Source organism: Bombina bombina, chromosome 11 (genome assembly GCF_027579735.1).
Source record: "Bombina bombina isolate aBomBom1 chromosome 11, aBomBom1.pri, whole genome shotgun sequence".
In the NCBI taxonomy this organism is placed as follows: domain Eukaryota; kingdom Metazoa; phylum Chordata; class Amphibia; order Anura; family Bombinatoridae; genus Bombina; species Bombina bombina.
Genome location: NC_069509.1, coordinates 196,835,252 through 196,848,852, shown reverse-complemented (window position 1 = coordinate 196,848,852; position 13,601 = coordinate 196,835,252).

Sequence of the window (13,601 nt, the reverse complement as noted above, 5' to 3'; positions counted from 1 at the left end):
CGAAAGTGGGTGGCGTCCTGGCGGAGCACGTCAGGTTTACGGATAATGGGGTATTGCTTTTCATCCCTCGATCGAAAGTCGATCAGGATGGTAGGGGGGCCTGGCTGTCGCTACCCGCGCATGCGGGTTCCACCTGCTGCCCTAGTGCACTGTTGAAGACCTTCTCGGACAGGCGTCCAGTGGGTGCGGTTAGATTTTTAATTCATCAGGATGGTACCCCCCTGACGAGGTTTCAATTTCGGAAGGTTTTGGGGTGGGCGGCTAAAAAAGTAGGCTTGAATCCCAATACCATAGCTCCTCACTCCTTTAGGGTTGGAGCTGCTACGACGGCGGCGACTTTAGGCTGGTCGGCTGACCGCATAATAGCGCTTGGGAGGTGGAAGTCTAAGAGGTATCAGATTTACGTTAGGCCACTTATATCCCAATGTTAATATTTGCTGGTTGATAATGTTGCACACTGCTCTGCCATTATATGCCCTAACTCTTGTTTCTTTGCAGGGCCTAGAAGTGGGCCACTTCGTGCCTGGATCGTTGGGCACTCGTTCGTACACTGGGCGGCTATCCGAGCAGCATCGCAACCTGGAGGGCAGCAGCTTGGGTTCTCATTCTCTAGGGTGGTAGTTAGGTGGTTAGGGAGGAGAGGCCTTTGCTGGGCAGATCTGCCTGGGTTACTGCAATCCGCCATGAGGCGGTGGGAGAAACCCCATGTTCTGATCATCCACTTAGGTGGAAATGATCTCGGCTCAATTCCCGGCCGGGACTTGAGCGCAGTGATCCAATCAGATCTGCGCACCTTTAAAGCTTGGTTGCCTGGTGTGAGAATGGGCTGGTCAAACATTATACCGAGGTTGAAGTGGAGACACATGGCTAATCATAGGGCAGCGTTCCAAGTTCGCAAGAAGCTCAATAGAGATGTTAGGAAGCTTATGTGCGAGCTAGGTGGTTTTGTTGTGGAACACAAGTTCATTACGGTCGCTGACCGGAGCCTGTACCGAGGCGACGGGGTCCATCTTACGGACCATGGCATGGACCTGTTTATTGAGGATATACGTCAGTCCCTACTCCTATTTGTGTGAGTTGGGTGGCGGCGAGAGTGGCCCTTGATATTTGGGCGATCTCGTGGCGGGTGGACAGTGTCCGGGGGCAGGATGTGATCGAGGTAGAGTGACGGCACTTCCGGCCAGGGATGAAGTCCCCAGACGCGCGTCTGGGGTGTTCCCTGCCCGTGTGATTCCGATGCCGAGAATTCCCTGTTTTTTATAGTATTGAGCTACGCTCTGCTTCTTCTCCTGCGCCCTGGTACTGCCCATCTTGTTAGCATGGGTTACTACGTTTTAGCTAGTACCTGATTGCCGCCCCCCTGGTCCATGTTTATTCAGACGGTCGTTAGTTCTTGTGTTGCCACAATAAACGTGACCTGCGGGTTTTCTCTAACCATAAAAAGTTGTTGTGTCGTTATTGTGTTGTGTTATTTATTTCTACGTTTAGAAACTAAGTTGAGTTTATGTTAAACCAGGAATGTATATAGTTATAAGTTATTCTTTCCACAGAGGAGAATATGGCATTTAATCCCTTAAGGAAATGTAAGGCAAATTGCCTGGAATGCACATAAGGGTTAAGGCCAAGACGGAGGAGGGGAGTGTTGTGTTGTGTGTGTGAAACAATGTTGCAGAAAGAGAGGAGGGGTTCCAGCTTACCTTTTTAAGCCCAGTTCAGGAAGCACATGTCCTCTTTCTGCTGTTTTTTCTCAAAGTTTTCCCCACCCTTCCCTCCCTTTGTTTATTATTTTGCAATCAGTAGGGGGATCCGTCCTTATGGTGGTCCCCAGGGACTAGGGCTATCCGAAGGCTTGATGAGGGCTAACCAGCCTATTTCTGTAAGTCCAAGGACGTTAAGTTTCAGCTCCCCAGGTATTTCAATCTGGTTTACGCACCTTTTTGAACCTGGCCCCTTACTGGTACGGAGTGGTGGTTTGCACCCTGGGCTGGCGGGTGGACAGTGTCCGGGGGCAGGATGTGATCGAGGTAGAGTGACGGCACTTCCGGCCAGGGATGAAGTCCCCAGAAGCGCGTCTGGGGTGTTCCCTGCCCGTGTGATTCCGATGCCGAGAATTCCCTGTTTTTTATAGTATTGAGCTACGCTCTGCTTCTTCTCCTGCGCCCTGGTACTGCCCATCTTGTTAGCATGGGTTACTACGTTTTAGCTAGTACCTGATTGCCGCCCCCCTGGTCCATGTTTATTCAGACGGTCGTTAGTTCTTGTGTTGCCACAATAAACGTGACCTGCGGGTTTTCTCTAACCATAAAAAGTTGTTGTGTCGTTATTGTGTTGTGTTATTTATTTCTACGTTTAGAAACTAAGTTGAGTTTATGTTAAACCAGGAATGTATATAGTTATAAGTTATTCTTTCCACAGAGGAGGATATGGCATTTAATCCCTTATGTACATCACACACACACACAGCTCTGTACATCACACACACACACACAGCTCTGTACATCACACACACACAGCTCTGTACATCACACACACACAGCTCTGTACATCACACACACACACACACAGCTCTGTACATCACACACACACAGCTCTGTACATCCCACACACACACAGCTCTGTACATCACACACACACACAGCTCTGTACATCACACACACACACAGCTCTGTACATCACACACACACAGCTCTGTACATCACACACACAGCTCTGTACATCACACACACACACACAGCTCTGTACATCACACACACACACACACAGCTCTGTACATCACACACACACACACACACAGCTCTGTACATCACACACACACACACAGCTCTGTACATCACACACACACAGCTCTGTACATCACACACACACACAGCCTCTGTAACATCACACACACACACAGCTCTGGACATCACACACACACAGCACTGTACATCACACACACACAGCTCTGTACATCACACACACACACAGCTCTGTACATCACACACACACACAGCTCTGTACATCACACACACACAGCACTGTACATCACACACACACAGCTCTGTACATCACACACACACACAGCTCTGTACATCACACACACACACAGCTCTGTACATCACACACACAGCTCTGTACATCACACACACACAGCTCTGTACATCACACACACAGCTCTGTACATCACACACACACGGCTCTGTACATCACACACACACACAGCTCTGTACATCACACACACACACAGCTCTGTACATCACACACACACAGCTCTGTAACATCACACACACACACAGCTCTGTACATCACACACACACACACAGCTCTGTACATCACACACACACACAGCTCTGTACATCACACACACACACAGCTCTGTACATCACACACACACACAGCTCTGTAAATCACACACACACAGCTCTGTACATCACACACACACACAGCTCTGTACATCACACACTCACAGCTCTGTACATCACACACACACACAGCTATGTACATCACACACACACACAGCTCTGTACATCACACACACACAGCTCTGTACATCAGCACACACACACAGCTCTGTACATCACACACACACACACCAGCTCTGTACTCTCACACACACACAGCTCTGTACAATCACACACACACACAGCTCTGTACCTTCACACACCACACCACAGCTCTGTACATCACACTCCACCACACAGCTCTGTACATCACACACACACAGCTTTGTACATCACACACACACACACAGCTCTGACATCACACACACAAGCTCTGTACATCACACACACACACACAGCTCTGTACATCACACACACAGCTCTGTACATCACACACACACACACACACAGCTCTGTAGCATCACACACACACACAGCTCTGCTACATCACTCACACACACAGCTCTTAACATCAACACACACACCGCTCTGTACATCACACACCACACCAGCTCTGTACATCACACACACACACTCAGCTCCTGTACATCACACACACACACCAAAGCTCTGTACATCACACACTCACACGCTCTGTACATCAATACACACAAGCTCCTGTACTATCACACACACACAGTCTGTACATCACACACACACAGCTCATGTACATCACACCACACACAGCTCTGTACATCACACACACACAGCTCTGTACATCACACACACCACGGCTCTGTACATCACACACACACACAGCTCTGTACATCACACACACAGCTCTGTACATCACCACCACACCTCAGCTCTGTACATCACACACCACACAAGCTCTGTACATCACCACCACACACAGCTCTGTACATCACACACACACACAGCTCTGTACATCACACACACAGCTCTGTACATCACACACACACGGCTCTGTACATCACACACACACACACAGCTCTGTACATCACACACACACAGCTCTGTACATCACACACACAGCTCTGTACATCACACACACACACAGCTCTGTACATCACACACACACAGCTCTGTACATCACACACACACACAGCTCTGTACATCACACACACACACAGCTCTGTACATCACACACACAGCTCTGTACATCACACACACACACACAGCTCTGTACATCACACACACACACAGCTCTGTACATCACACACACACACAGCTCTGTACATCACACACACACAGCTCTGTACATCACACACACACACAGCTCTGTACACACACACACAGCTCTGTACATCACACACACACAGCTCTGTACATCACACACACACACACAGCTCTGTACATCACACACACAGCTCTGTACATCACACACACACAGCTCTGTACATCACACACACACAGCTCTTTACATCACACACACAGCTCTGTACATCACACACACACAGCTCTGTACATCACACACACACACAGCTCTGTACATCACACACACACACACAGCTCTGTACATCACACACACACTGCTCTGTACATCACACACACACAGCTCTTTACATCACACACACACAGCTCTGTACATCACACACACACACACACAGCTCTGTACATCACACACACAGCTCTGTACATCACACACACACACAGCTCTGTACATCACACACACAGCTCTGTACATCACACACACACAGCTCTGTACATCACACACACACAGCTCTGTACATCACACACACAGCTCTGTACATCACACACACAGCTCTGTACATCACACACACACAGCTCTGTACATCACACACACACACAGCTCTGTACATCACACACACACACGGCTCTGTACATCACACACACACACAGCTCTGTACATCACACACACACACACAGCTCTGTACATCACACACACACACAGCTCTGTACATCACACACACACACACACAGCTCTGTACATCACACACACACACACAGCTCTGTACATCACACACAGCTCTGTACATCACACACACACACAGCTCTGTACATCACACACACACAGCTCTGTACATCACACACACACAGCTCTGTACATCACACACACACACACACACACACAGCTCTGTACATCACACACAGCTCTGTACATCACACACACACACAGCTCTGTACATCACACACAGCTCTGTACATCACACAACACAGCTCTGTACATCACACACACACACAGCTCTGTACATCACACACACACGATCTGTACATCACACACACAGCTCTGTACATCACACACACACACAGCTCTGTACATCACATACACACACAGCTCTGTACACACACACACACAGCTCTGTACATCACACACACACACAGCTCTGTACATCACACACACACACAGCTCTGTACATCACACACACACAGCTCTGTACATCACACAACACACGGCTCTGTACATCAACACACACAGCTCTGTACATCACACACACACAGCTCTGTACATCACACACACACACAGCTCTGTACATCACACACACACACAGCTCTGTACATCACTCACACACAGCTCTGTACATCACACACAACACCAACACAGACTCTGGTAATCCACACACAACACACAACAGCTCTGTACAATCACACTACATAACACAGCTCTGTACAATCACACATCAAACACACAGCTCTGTAACAACTCACAACACACCACAGCTCTGTACCATCACACACACACACACATGCTCAGTACTCACACACACACACTCAGCTCTGTACATCACACACACACACAGCTCTGATACATCAACACACACACAGCCTCTGTACAATCACACACACACACAGCTCTGGTAACATCACCACACACCACAGCTATGTAACATCACACAACACACACTGCTCTGTACATCACACAACACACAACGCCTCTGTACATCACTCACACACAACACGCTCTGTACCATCACACAACCACACACAGACACTCTGTACATCCCACACACACAAACACAGCTCTGTACATCAACACACAACAGCTCTGTAACATCACACACTCACACACAGCTCTGTACATCACAACACCACACAGCTCTGTACATCACACACACAGCACTGTACATCACACACACACAGCTCTGTACATCACAACACACACAGCTCTGTACATCACACACACACACAGCTCTGTACATCACACACACAGCTCTGTACATCACACACACACAGCTCTGTACATCACACACACAGCTCTGTACATCACACACACAGCTCTGTACATCACACACACACACAGCTCTGTACATCACACACACACAGCTCTGTACATCACACACACACAGCTCTGTCATCACAAACACACACAGCTCTGTACATCACCACACACACACAGCTCTGTACATCACACACACACACAGCTCTGTACATCACACACACACACAGCTCTGTACATCACACACACACACAGCTCTGTACATCACACACACAGCTCTGTACATCACACACACACACAGCTCTGTACATCACACACACACAGCTCTGTACATCACACACACACAGCTATGTACATCACACACACACACGCTCTGTACATCACACACACACAGCTCTGTACATCACACACACACACGCTCTGTACATCACACACACACACAGCTCTGTACATCACACACACACAGCTCTGTACATCACACACACACACTGCTCTGTACATCACACACACACACAGCTCTGTACATCACACACACACACAGCTCTGTACATCACACACACACAGCTTTGTACATCACACACACACACAGCTCTGTACATCACACACACAGCTCTGTACATCACACACACACACACAGCTCTGTACATCACACACACAGCTCTGTACATCACACACACACACACAGCTCTGTACATCACACACACACACAGCTCTGTACATCACACACACACACAGCTCTTTACATCACACACACACACAGCTCTGTACATCACACACAACAGCTCTGTACATCACACACACTCACACAGCTCTGTACATCACACACACACACAAGCTCTGGACATCACACAACACAGCTTTGCTAAATCACACAACACAGCTCTGTACATCACACACACACACACAGCTCTGTACATCACACACACACAGCTCTGTAACATCACACACAGCTCGACATCTACACACACAGCTCTTACATCACACACACACAGCTCTGTACATCACACACACACACACAGCTCTGTACATCACACACACACACAGCTCTGTACATCACACACACAGCTCTGTACATCACACACACACACCAGCTTGTACATCACACCACACACAAGCTCTAGTACATCCACACACACACAGCTCTGTACATCACACACTCACACAGACTCTGTACATCACACACACACACAGCTCTGTACATCACAATACCACACAGCTCTGTACATCACACACACACACAGCTCTGTACATCACACACACAGCTCTGTAATTACACACACACACAGCTCTGTACATCACACACACACAGCTCTGTACATCACACACACACACAGCTCTGTACATCACACACACACAGCTCTGTACATCACACACACAGCTCTGTACATCACACACACACACACAGCTCTGTACATCACACACACACACAGCTCTGTACATCACACACACACAGCTCTGTACATCACACACACACAGCTCTGTACATCACACACACACACAGCTCTGTACATCACACACACAGCTCTGTACATCACACACACACAGCTCTGTACATCACACACACACACACAGCTCTGTACATCACACACACAGCTCTGTACATCACACACACACACAGCTCTGTACATCACACACACACAGCTCTTTACATCACACACACACAGCTCTGTACATCACACACACACAGCTCTGTACATCACACACACACACAGCTCTGTACATCACACACACACACAGCTCTGTACATCACACACACACTCTCTGTACATCACACACACACACAGCTCTTTACATCACACACACACAGCTCTGTACATCACACACACACAGCTCTGTACATCACACACACACACAGCTCTGTACATCAAACACACTGCTCTGTACATCACACACACACAGCTCTGTACATCACACACACGCTCTGTACATCTCACACACACAGCTCTGTACATCACACACACACAGCTCTGTACATCACACACACAGCTCTGTACATCACACACACACAGCTCTGTACATCACACACACACAGCTCTGTACATCACACACACACACAGCTCTGTACATCACACACACACACGGCTCTGTACATCACACACACACACACAGCTCTGTACATCACACACACACACACAGCTCTGTACATCACACACACACACAGCTCTGTACATCACACACACAGCTCTGTACAACACACACACACAGCTCTGTACATCACACACACAGCTCTGTACATCACACACACACACAGCTCTGTACATCACACACACAGCTCTGTACATCACACACACACAGCTCTGTACATCACACACACACACAGCTCTGTACATCACACACACAGCTCTGTACATCACACACACACACAGCTCTGTACATCACACACAGCTCTGTACATCACACACACACAGCTCTGTACATCACACACACACACAGCTCTGTACATCACACACACAGATCTGTACATCACACACACAGCTCTGTACATCACACACACCACAGCTCTGTACATCACATACACACACAGCTCTGTACATCACACACACACAGCTCTGTACATCACACACACACACAGCTCTGTACATCACACACACACACAGCTCTGTACATCACACACACACAGCTCTGTACATCACACCACACACGGCTCTGTACATCACAACACACAGCTCTGTACATCACACACACACACAGCTCTGTACATCACACACACAGCTCTGTACATCACACACACACAGCTCTGTACATCACACACACAGCTCTGTATCACATCACACACACACACAGCTCTGTACATCACACACACAGCTCTGTACATCACACACACACAGCTCTGTACATCACACACCACACAGCTCTGTACATCACACACACACAGCTCTGTACATCACACACACACAAGCTCTGTACATCACACACACACGGCTCTGTACATCACACATACACAGCTCTGTACATCACACACACACACACACAGCTCTGTACATCACACACACACACAGCTCTGTACATCACACACACACGGCTCTGTACATCACACACACACAGCTCTGTACATCACACACACACAGCTCTGTACATCACACACACACAGCTCTGTACATCACACACACACACACAGCTCTGTACATCACACACACACAGCTCTGTACATCACACACACGCAGCTCTGTACATCACACACACACACACACACACACACAGCTCTGTACATCACACACACACACAGCTCTGTACATCACACACACACACACAGCTCTGTACATCACACACACAGCTCTGTACATCACACACACACAGCTCTGTACATCACATCACACAGCTCTGTACATCACACACACACACAGCTCTGTACATCACACACACACAGCTCTGTACATCACACACACACTGCTCTGTACATCACACACACACAGCTCTGTACATCACACACACACACAGCTCTGTACATCACACACACACAGCTCTGTACATCACACACACACACAGCTCTGTACATCACACACACACAGCTCTGTACATCACACACACACAGCTCTTTACATCACACACACACACAGCTCTGTACATCACACACACACACAGCTCTGTACATCACACACACAGCTCTGTACATCACACACACACAGCTCTGTACATCACACACACACGGCTCTGTACATCACACACACACAGCTCTGTACATCACACACACACGGCTCTGTACATCACACACACACACAGCTCTGTACATCACACACACACACAGCTCTGTAATTACACACACACACAGCTCTGTACATCACACACAGCTCTGTACATCACACACACACAGCTCTGTACATCACACACACACACACAGCTCTGTACATCACACACACACACACAGCTCTGTACATCACACACACAGCTCTGTACATCACATACACACAGCTCTGTACATCACACACACACAACAGCTCTGTACATCACACACACACACAGCTCTGTAACATCACACACACACACGCTCTGTATCATCACACACACACAGCTCTGTACATCACACACACACACAGCTCTGTACATCACACACACACACAGCTCTGTACATCACACACACACAGCTCTGTACATCACACACACACACAGCTCTGTACATCACACACACACAGCTCTGTACATCACACACACAGCTCTGTACATCACACACACACACACAGCTCTGTACATCACACACACACACAGCTCTGTACATCACACAACACACACAGCTCTGTAACATCACACACACACAGCTCTGTACATCACACACACACAGCTCTGTACATCACACACACACAGCTCTGTACATCACACAACACAGCTCTGTACATCACACACACACACAGCCTCTGTACATTCACACAACACAGCTCTGTACATCACACACACACACAGCTCTCTAACACCACACACACAGCTCTGTACATCACACACACACACACAGCTCTGTACATCACACACACACACAGCTCTGTACATCACACACACACACACACACAGCTCTGTACATCACACACACAGCTCTGTACATCACACACAGACACACAGCTCTGTACATCACACACACACACAGCTCTGTACATCACACACACACAGCTCTGTACATAACACACACACACACAGCTCTGTACATCACACACACACACACACAGCTCTGTACATCACACACACACAGCTCTGTACATCACACACACAGCTCTGTACATCACACACACAGCTCTGTACATCACACACACAGCTCTGTACATCACACACACAGCTCTGTACATCACACACACACAGCTCTGTACATCACACACACACACACAGCTCTATATATCACACACACACAGCTCTGTAACATCACACACCACACCACAGCTCTGTACATCACACACACACACACCAGCTCTGTACATCAACACACACACAGCTCTGTAACACTCACACACACAGGCTCTTTATAACATCACACACACACACAGCACTGTACATCACACACACACACAGCTCTGTACAATCACACACACACAGCTCTGTAATCACCACACACACAGCTCTGTACATCCACACACACACAGCTCAGTATGTACCTCACAACACCACACACAGCTCTGTACATCACACACACAACCAAGCATCTGTACATCACACACACACACAGGCCTCTGTAACATCACACACACACCACAGCTCTGTACATCACACACACACAGCTCTGTACATCACACACACACAGCTCTGTACATCACACACACACACAGCTCTGTAAATCACACACACACACAGCTCTGTACATCACACACACACACAGCTCTGTACATCACACACACACACAGCTCTGTACATCACACACACACAGCTCTGTACATCACACACACACACAGCTCTGTACATCACACACACACAGCTCTGTTACATAACACACACACACAGCTCTGTACATCACACACACACACACAGCTCTGTACATCACACACACACAGCTCTGTACATCACACACACACAGCTCTGTACATCACACACACAGCTCTGTACATCACACACACAGCTCTGTACATCACACACACAGCTCTGTACATCACACACACAGCTCTGTACATCACACACACACACACAGCTCTTTACATCACACACACACAGCTCTGTACATCACACACACACAGCTCTGTACATCACACACACACACAGCTCTGTACATCACACACACAGCTCTGTACATCACACACACAGCTCTGTACATCACACACACACACACAGCTCTGTACATACACACACACACACAGCTCTGTACATCACACACCACACAGCTCTGTACATCACACACACACACACACAGCTCTGTAACATCACACACACACAGCTCTGTCACAGCACACTACCTCACACAGCTCTGTACATCACACACACACAGATCTGTACATCACACACACACAGCTCTGTACATCACACACACACACAGCTCTGTACATCACATCACACACAACACACAGCTCTGTACAATCACACACACACAGCTCTGTACATCACACACACACAGCTCTGTACATCACACACACACACAGCTCTGTACATCACACACACACGCTCTGTACATCACACACACACACACAGCTCTGTACATCACACACACACACACACAGCTCTGTACATCACACACACACACAGCTCTGTACATCACACACACACACAGCTCTGTACATCACACAAACACACAGCTCTGTACATCACACACACACACGCTCTGTACAATTCAACAACACACACACACACACAGCTCTGTACATCACACAACACACACAGCTCTGTACATCACACACACACAGCTCTGTACATCACACACACACAACAAGCTCTGTACATCACACACACACAGCTCTGTACATCACACACACACACAGCTCTGTACATCACACACACACAGCTCTGTACATCACACACAGACACAGCTCTGTACATCACACACACAGCTCTGTACATCACACACACAGCTCTGTACATCACACACACACAGCTCTGTACATCACACACACACACAGCTCTGTACATCACACACACACACAGCTCTGTACATCACACACACACACACAGCTCTGTACATCACACACACACACAGCTCTGTACATCACACACACACAGCTCTGTACATCACACACACACAGCTCTGTACATCACACACACACACAGCTCTGTACATCACACACACACACAGCTCTGTACATCACACACACACACAGCTCTGTACATCACACACACACACAGCTCTGTACATCACACACACACAGCTCTGTACATCACACACACACAGCTCTGTACATCACAGCTCTGTACATCACACACACACAGCTCTGTACATCACACACACACAGCTCTGTACATCACACACACACAGCTCTGTACATCACACACACACACGGCTCTGTACATCACACACACACACACAGCTCTGTACATCACACACACACAGCTCTGTACATCACACACACACAGCTCTTTACATCACACACACACACAGCTCTGTACATCACACACACACACAGCTCTGTACATCACACACACACACA